The 9,721-nt window shown below is 41.0% G+C and overlaps 1 long non-coding RNA gene across 1 annotated transcript in view; it reads right to left on the reverse strand.

The window, feature by feature from the left end:
• Nucleotides 1–6,880: 6,880 nt before the first annotated feature.
• Nucleotides 6,881–9,721, reverse strand: part of LOC124381678 — a 10,667-nt gene continuing 7,826 nt past the window's right edge. Inside the window, exons 2-3 of the long non-coding RNA XR_006924913.1 lie at nucleotides 7,204–7,327; nucleotides 6,881–7,051 (exon numbers count right to left, since the gene is read on the reverse strand). This is a non-coding gene — a long non-coding RNA (uncharacterized LOC124381678). The remainder of the gene's footprint in view (nucleotides 7,052–7,203; nucleotides 7,328–9,721) is intronic.

Genomic DNA, 9,721 nt, shown 5'->3' on the forward strand with positions numbered 1-9,721 from the left:
AAATAGCAGGATTATATTGATGGTAAAATTGTTAGTTTGTTTTTAATACACAAGAATTCTATGGAGTTTGTACAACTTCCGATTTCAGTTCATGTTTGTCCCTCAACAGATAAACCCAAGAATATTCTCCTGTATGAAGAAGGTTCCCAGTTGAATCTTTTTTTTTTAGATACAACTATGATCCATCCTCAGAACCTGTCCATGAGCCTGGATTTCTCTTAGTGGACCAGTGTTGTGAACTGTCTAGATTATTAATGTTTTTTTGAAAGATTCTGCTTAATATTGACTTCATTTGAAGGCTCTAGATCAGGGGTGGCCCACCCGCGGCTCCCGAAAATTTTCGCCCGAAATACCTAAATCTCACACGGCAACACGAAACAACACGGCAGAAACACAATTGTAATTATACAATAAAAAAGCGCAGCAGCACACGGTTATCTGGATAAGAGCAACATGTCTGCGGTGTGAGGAGAGCGATTTGCAAAACATGCAATGCTGAAATTTCAAGAGGGGGTGTATCTGCAAAGAGTTTCCCCAAGTCGGGTTTAATTTATCACCTGAAATCCAAACATCCCGATTGCCATTCTAAATATGAGAAGAACGCGGCGCAGAAAAGTAAAGTCAATCCGAGCATGCGCACTCTGTCTGTAGAGGACGTTTTTGAAAAAGCAGGAAAGTTTTCCAGTGATGGTGCCAAGGCAAAAGTCATAACACAAAAAAATATGGATTTCATTGCCTTTTGAATTGAATTTTCATTTCGGTGCATCCCTAAATTATTATCGTTGGTGTGGCCCTCTGACACAATTCAGGTTTCTCATGTGGCCCCTTGTAAAAATGTATTGCCCCCCCCTGCGGTATATTCATCTCACGCACATGCGCATTTGACGAAAATACCGTATTGAACTCAAGCGAAGTGAACACGCACATAAAAAAACCCCACAAACAAAGTCTGTGTTTTCTACCCTGAAACACGTGAAATCAAAGCATCGATCTGTTCTGACTGACACATGTGAAAGAATTGCTTCGAGTGGCAACAATGGAATACGAGGCAGATTTGAAGGGGATTGTTTAAGGCGAGGATGCCAAAAGTCCCACTAAGTAACATGCTCAGTAAAAGAAAAACACTATTGTAAATTATTATATTTTTGTTTGTAGACTTGGTTAAACTAAGAGTTTGTGTGTGTGAGACAGTGCAGTGTTCATTGTTGAAAATGACTGTCCTGTGGTCTTAGAACTGTAGGAGTCAATTTCTGTCATTATGTTGGTGTGTGACATTTACAATAAATCTGGCTGAGCAGAGGGGTGGGTGTGTGTGTGTGTGGGGGTGTGTGTGTGTGTGTGCACGCGCCAGGTAAAGTTTCTGTTTAACATGTTGCAAGTTCTAACTCCATGTTGTAGATTGTTCTTGAAATGTTGGAGGTTCTAACTCCATGTTGGAGATTCTACTTAAAATGTTGTCGGTTTTGACTCCATGTTGGAGGTTCAACTTAACATGTTGGAGATTGTACTTGAAATGTTGGAGGTTCTGACTCCATGTTGGAGGTTCAACTTAACATTTTGGAGGTTCTGACTCCATGTTGGAGATTCTACTCGAAATGTTGGAGGTTCTGACTCTATGTTGGAGATTTTACTTGAAATATTGGAGGTTCTGACTCCATGTTGGAGGTTCAACTTAACATGTTATAGATTCTGACTACATGTTGGAAATTCTACTTGAAATGTTGGACAATGTAACATGTCAGATGTTTTATCTCGATGTTGGTGGTTTTATTTAACATGTTGGAGGTTCAGGCTCCATGTTGCATGTTCCAGCTCTATTTTGGAGGTTCTAGCTCCATAGTGAAGAATTTATTTAACATGTAAGAAGTTCTCTAGCTCTGTTTTGTCTATTTTGAGGTTTTAAACATGTCAGTTATTCTGGCATTATGTTATGTTTTCTCCACCAGTGTTATTTTTTCTGGTCCAAAGCTGTACAGAAAGCTTGATATCAAGGATCAAATACGTATGATGCACCTTTTACCTGAGACTGAGATGAAGAGTGAAGGGTTTTCATTCTGTTGAAGTTCGAGTCACTGAAAATCTGCACAAAGCTGTCTGAGGTGATGTTCTTTTTTTTTTTTTTGTAGTAAGCTGGAAATTCACGACTCTATTTTCTAACCCGCACAGGACAGACGTCGGACGTTAAAATGTCCTCAGGCTGACAGATGGAGGAAAAAAACCTATAAGTGTGAGACTGAGCAGTGTGAAGTCCTACAGTACTGAGGCTTAACTTCAGCACACACACACACACACACACACCTCTTTCTTTTCTATCATTCTCTAACCGTCTCTATCCACCTGGCCGATAAGCTGTGTGTGTGTGTGTGTGTGTGTGTGTGTGTGTGTGTGTGTGTGTGTGTGTGTGTGTGTGTGTGTATAGAGAGCCATAGCAAGTGAGTTATACCCCATTGTGCCAGCATGTCACATTTAGCAAGATGGACGACCAAAGCACCGTATTCGTTCCCTACACATTCATCCATCATTCTCTCTCTCTCTCTTTCTCTCTGTCTTGCTCTATCTCTCTCTTTCTCCGCTTCACTAAGCCTCTCTCCAATGCTGTTTTAATAGCTTTCAAACAAACTTGGCTGCTTTCCCCGAACACTCCGACTCTGTTAACACAACCTGGCTAAATTATGAATAGATCCCCAACTATCAACAAGTCTTTCATTTATCCTCAGTGTCTGAAAGGGGGCGTGTCCCAATACTATCTCTCCGTTTTCCACTTTCCCTTTCTCCATGTCCACATCTCACAAAAAAACCTTATGTAACTGTTCATTTCAACAAGACAGTAGATTTTCAGACTGGGAGTCAGATGGAGAGAGAGAGAGAGAGAGAGAGAGAGAGAGAGAGAGAGAGAGGGATTGAGACAGAAAAGGGGATGGAGAGAATGAGAGGGATATAGAGAGAAAAAAGAAACAGTGAAATAAAAATTGTGAAAAAAGAGACAGGGAGAAAGAAATTAATTGAATGAGACTGGGAGAATGAGAAAGGAAACGGGATTAAGAGAATGAGAGAGGGAAAAGGAAAAGAAAAAGACAAATGAGGGAGAAAAAGATGGAGAATGAGACAGAGAAAAGAGATGAAGAGAAAGAGCTGGAGAGAATAAAAGGGAGAAACAGGTGGTAGGCGTGAGACAGGGAGAAAGAGATGAGGGAAAAGAGACAGGGAGAAATAGATGGAGAGAAGGAGATGGAGCTGAAGAGTGAGAGATGAAAAGGTGAAAACAGAGACATGGGTGAAAAGGATGAGACAGGAAGTAAGAAATGGTAATGGGCAGATTGAGAGAAAGAGAGACAGAAAATCACATCATTTCTTTGTCTCTCTCACTCTCTCTCTCTCTCTCTCACACACACACACACACACATACACCCGCACACACGCGTCTCCTTTCCTTGAGTCCAAAGCTGTATTTAACTCCAAACATGAATAGGAAGACTATTTCTCTCTTCTGCCACTTTAGATAAAGCTCTCTCTGTGTGTCTGTTTGTGTGTGTGTGTGTGTGTGTGTGTGTGTGTGTGTGTGTGTGTGTGTGTGTGTGTGTGTGGTTAATTGGCCTGGGGATCTGTACAGCAGGCATTGTTCTTTAAACACACTCTTTCTGCTGAGTTGTGATGATGGACTGTCAAAAAGCAGGCAATGAATAACCGCACACACACACACACACACACACACACACACACACACACACACACACACACACATACAAAGTAAAGGCATGTTATGTCCTTATTATTATTATTTATTTTTTATTTTATTATTTATTATTGTTGTTATTGTAAATATTATGAGGATGATGAGGATTATAGTGATAATGAGGATGATGATGATGATGAGGAGGACGAGGAGGAGGAGGAGGAGGAGGATTTTAGTGATGATGATTATGGTGATGATGAGGAAGATGATGACGATTTTGGTGATGATGATTATGATGCACACTCCTGCTTGTTTATGTGTAACATCTGTTCCAGGAGTTATAAATTTCTTTTTATTTTTTATATCACTCTTTTACCAATAAAAGTTGAAGGAGATCCCCAGGAGAAGATCCCTCCTAGGCTCTAAGATGTTCAGATGCAATGCCCAGGATCATGAAGTCACCCAGATCTTTTTTTCTTCTTCCCAGTCTGTTTTTTTTTCCTGAACTGAAAGCAATTGAGCCGAGAGACTAAAACAATAAATAAATAAATAAATAAATAAATAAATAAATAAATAAATAAATAGAAAAACAAGTGCTCTCGTCCTGATCTCATCTCATCTCATCTCATCTCATTTGTGCAGTCTTTCCTGCTGCCTCACACGCTGAAAAAATTTTATGAGACACACATTTACAGCAGATTACAGTTTTATTCATTCATTCAAGAAAGAAAGAAAGAAAGACGACGTCCTGTTAAAACTAAAAAGGTGAGTCCAGTACTGAGAAACGTTTTCCTTCCATCAGCTATGAGCATGTTATCTGTAACTGGAGCAAATATATTCTGGCTTCATATCTGACTTTTCCACACGTATGTGGTTCATCTCCAAACTGCTACCACAAATCTTGGAAGCACACAATTGTACAGGACATCTTTGAAATCTGTAGCATATTAAATTTTCCCTTCACTTGAACTCGGAGACCCAAGACCTGTTCCAGCATGATAATACCCCTGAGCACCATGAAGACTGGCTTTCCATGTGCTGGAAGATGTGGAAGATCTCCTGCTATAGAGCTCCAACCCTATTGAACACATTGAGAGGATTTTTTTAGGCTGACTGCACCCCAAGCTTCCTTAATTAGCACATGTAATTAGTCTTCTATGCTTGTTGTTATTGGTGTTGTATTCAGAAGATCTGCATGATCTTCTGAATCTTATCGCGATGTGAGTAACTCTGAGGAATGACGTTTAAGACACCTCAGCTAAGTGTCATCTCCAGCAGTTTGATAGTGGAAAGTAAGGAATCCTGAATCCTGAAGATGTTCAGATGCAGGCAGGGCAAGTAGAGGATGGTGGAATGGATATCATAGCTGGACGTAGTTGCATTTGCAGGAGGTGGTAGCTCAGTGGTTCTGGTTTTGGACTTCTGATTGGAAGGTAATGAGTTCAAATACCAAAAAAAACACAAAGCTTCCCATGTTGGGACCCTTAACCCTCAGCTGCATCAGGCCACTCCTACCTCAAAATAGCTACATTAGGTCACACCTACCTCAAACTAGCTGCATTAGGCCACGCCTACCTTAAAATAGCTACATTAGGCCACGCCCACCTCAAAATACCTACACACTTGCCTCGAAAATAGCTGCATTAGGCCACGCCTACCTCAAAATAGCTACATTAGGCCATGCCCACCTCAAAATAGCTACATTAGGTCACACCTACCTCAAACTAGCTGCATTAGACCACGCCTACCTCAACATTGATGCATTAGGCCACACCTACCTTAAAATAGCTGCATCAGGCCACTCCTACCTCAAAATAGCTACATTAGGTCACACCTACCTCAAACTAGCTGCATTAGACCACGCCTACCTTAAAATAGCTACATTAGGCCACGCCCACCTCAAAATACCTACACACTTACCTCAAAAATAGCTGCATTAGGCCATGTCTACCTCAAAATAACTGCATTATAGAGAAAGACAGATGATGATGATGATGATGATGATGTCACCTTTCCGCAGCTTTATTTCCCATCACACGAGCCGTTTCGCAGGCCTGTAAATCTGATAAGCTCGGCCTCCGAGAGCCAGACAGAGATAACTTTCACAGATCAGTGCGTTTTAATGCAGAAGGACGGAACCTGTTTAAAGCGAGTATTACAGTCTGCAGGGAGCAGCGTTCGGATTACTGAAGGGAAAAACGATAAACTATAAACAATTCTGTCACCAAAAGGCCGTTTTTTTTTTGTTATGAAGGCTTTGTAGCGGTAACGACGACACAGGCGGAGTCAAATATTTCTTCTTTGAATGTTGTGAAGTAACACGAGAGAAGATGAGGGAAGCAGATGCCAGTGCACAAGCGATAGTCTTAATTAGGCAGGCAGAAGAAATCCAAATCAGACCATCAGAAATCTGGACCAAAATTCAGAAAATGGTCAGGTGATGTACAAACAGGAATTAGTGGGGATCCAGATAAAGAGCTGAAAACAGGGGAAACCAAATCTGGAGCATTAAACCAGAGCATAGGAGTGTGGGAGTGTGTAAAATCATGGGAGTTGTAGTTTTATGTAGTTGTAATGTAGTTTGTGTCAGCCATGTTTGAAGGCTGTGCTTTTTATAGGGACTCTGCTGCCTGAGATCTGACTAATCTGCCGCCACAGCGGATCATTCGTCTCCATCCCCCCCTGTCCTCTACATCTGCCTCTTTCACACCAACTACCTGCATGTCTTCTCTCACCACATCCATAAACCTCCTTCTTGGTCTTCCTCTTTTCCTCCTTTCTGGTGTCTCCATCCTCAGCATTCTCCTACTGATATACCCCATGTCCCTCCTCTGCACATGTCCAAACCATCTCAATCTCACCTCCCTCACCTTGTCACCAAAACGTCCTACATGCACTGTCCCTCTAATAAACTCATTTCTAATCCTGTCCATTGTCATCACTCCCAACGAACATCTCAACATCTTCAGCATTGCAAACATACTTATTGATATATAAGTATGTTGGCAATGCTGAAGATGTTGAGATGTTGAGATGTTGAGATTTGTCGGAATTCTGATTCCGACAAAAGGACCAAAATCATTCACATTTTGTTTTTCAGGTGAGAATGGAAAGCAGGAATAGATGAAGTCGACGCACATGGACCACAGAGGAGATGATTCATAAAAGTAGTCATTTTTTTTATCTCCTGTGGAAGAAAATGGCAGGGTTTGCACATGTGTGTAATTACGTTCGGAGGAGAAACGCCAGCAGCAGGTGGCCTCACACCCTCGAAACCTTCAGACCGCAGATGGCTGACAAGCTAGGATGTGGTGTATATGATCTGTAGAGTAACATCTCCAGCTGTGTAGAAACATTTAGTAAAATGATTTGTATTCTCTGGAAAAAAAAAAAAAGCCAAACATTATTAGTGGAAAAACTCCTAGATGCTGTGAAATCTTGGTTCCATTTCGTATTAGAACTAATTAGCCTGGAGTTTCCTGTGTCTTTGCTAACATTCCCATTCTTCCACCATTTTTTTTTACACTTACTAATCTATATGATGTTTCACGTGCTTACAGATGTTAAATTTAGCGATGAGATAGCAGGTAAGATTTGCTTGCTGATGACTCTCCCATCCACTCCAGGTGGTATGAAAAGGTTTCGAGACGAGCTCTGTTCACAAAAAAAGTGCATTGCATTACGATGTCTTTCAGCACATTGACTTATGAAGGTCGGTGCTCCTTTTGACTGTGCATGAAGCCTTGTGCTGCCATCTTTTGGCGTTTTACAAAACTAGTCTCAAAACCTCATATTTGCTCAGGCAGTGAAGTGCAGTTCAAACTAAATGCAGGTTCTTCAACCTTCACGTCTTGATCTTTGGCAGATTTGGATGAACTAGACGCAGTTTGATGTCATTTCATAGCTTTCCTGGGCTTCAGGTGTGTCGATTTGCTTTAGTGTTGTTTGAAGTGTCAGAGATTGGACTTGTTATTAGTGTATTAGAGTTATTAGAGTTATTAGAGTTTAGTATAAGAATTCTTGGCCTTGAGCAAGTCCTACTGAAATCATGAAAGCCTGATGAGTTCAACTATGAAATTAGAATTAGCTTTTCCTTTTTTTAATTTAATTTCAAATATTGTTCGGTGGATTATCAGTGCCGGTTTCCCCCTTTTCACATTCAGATTAACATCGTTTACATCTTTTATAATAACAAAAAACAGGAAGTCGAACTTCATCGCCAGTCGTGATTAAATCTGACGGGTGGCTCTGGTTATTATTAAATAACGCATCTTTCCCGCGGCGAATCTTCCCCCCCGAAACATCTCGTGTGATATCGGATTGCGTCTGGCTCCTGCTCCTGCTCCTGCTACGGATCTCATGAATAAACACGACGCCTCGTTCGAACACCGAAACACTTCGCATATCTCCAGATCGTTAGTATGCAAATATGGAAGGAGCGCACAGGGAACGACAGACTGCGTGAAGGAAAGCAGGAAGTTAAATTCAGCCTGATCTCACGTGAAACTGCGTCGGGACGAATTGTGCTGTATGAACATGACGTTGGCTTCCATGTGATCGCCTGCTTTTTTTTTGTTTAGCTAAAAAGTCTTTAAATAGCTACCTGATAGAATCAGGGGATATGTGAGATGACACGAAACGAAGCGCCGACACCGAAGACTTCGATAGATGGTTTGATTATATAAAGCAAAAATTTAAATTAGATTAATTCAAATTCTCGTAAATTTACATTCATTCGTGTGATTCCGACTTTTTATTCGAATATATCGACATTATTATTTAGATAATTTCGACCTTACTCTCATAAATATTTACATTTTCTTCTCATAATAAATTATTGAATTAATTTCTGTAACTTTGACTTCATTCTCGTAATATCAACTTTATTCTCGAAATATTACGACTTCATTCTGGTTATTTCTACTTTATTCCCCTTATTTTTACTTTATTCTCAAAATATTTTGACTTTCTTCTCGTAATTTTAAATTTCTTTCTGTAATTTCGACATTATTCTCGTTATTTCGACTTAATTCTCTCAATATTTCGCCTTTATTCTGAAATTGCTACAATTTTATTCTCGTAATCGTAGATTTTTTTTCTTTTTTTTAACGTGGCACTGAAACACTGTTCTTCTCCACGTTGTGTGGGACAAATAGAAAAACTTTAAAACAGCGGGTCTGTAAAGTCAGATTATTCTGTAAGCTCCTCATTGTATATGATTTTTTTTTTTGTAATATCAGCACTGATGCTGTACTCGAGCGTCTCCTAACCGCGTGCTATCTGTATTATAGCGTGTCTCCGCGCTCGGCTCGTCTGCGTTATCTCTCCACACAGGAAATATGAAACGTATCTAAAATTGCCTATAAGGACGTTACATTTACGTTTACATTCACAAGTCTTCCAGTGGTGCAGCATGGAGCAGAAGGGAACGAGGGAGATGATAAGAAGAGACGGCATGGGACGAGGAGATAGAGGACGAAGGAGAGAAAGTGTGTGTGTGTGTGTGTGTTATGGGCAATAGCAAGATAGAAAGAAGAGAAGACAGGAAAAGAGAAAGAAAGAGAGAGAGAGTGTCTGTAATGATCCATGAGGATGACAGTCACTAGGTTACGTAGGTTACGCAGGGATGCAGGGGGTATGGCTCATTGAAGCAGCTCTCGTTCCCTCAGGGAAATAGGGTTACCTACATAACCTAGTGACGTTCCCTTTCAGGAACTCGAGCTGCGTCGAAAACGCTTTGGGAACGAGTATCCAATCACGCCATACTGACCAGTCCCTGCCTAGTGTGTCTGAATACAACCTGCATGCAGGACAGAGGAGCTGGGAGTGGCTCTGATGTCAAAGTCATAGAACCTGGCAAAGGTTAGCGGGGTGGACCAGCCCGCATCGTTACAAATGTCCTGGAGCGACACGCCAGCGGACCAGGCCATAGAGGCCGACATACCCCGGATGGAATGAGCCTTACTCCGAAAGGAGTGGGAAGACCAAAGGACTCATAACACAGACAAAGGGCATCCACAATCCATCTACAGAGCGTCTGCTTATTAG

Source organism: Silurus meridionalis, chromosome 28 (assembly GCF_014805685.1).
Source record: "Silurus meridionalis isolate SWU-2019-XX chromosome 28, ASM1480568v1, whole genome shotgun sequence".
Taxonomy (NCBI): Eukaryota; Metazoa; Chordata; class Actinopteri; order Siluriformes; family Siluridae; genus Silurus; species Silurus meridionalis.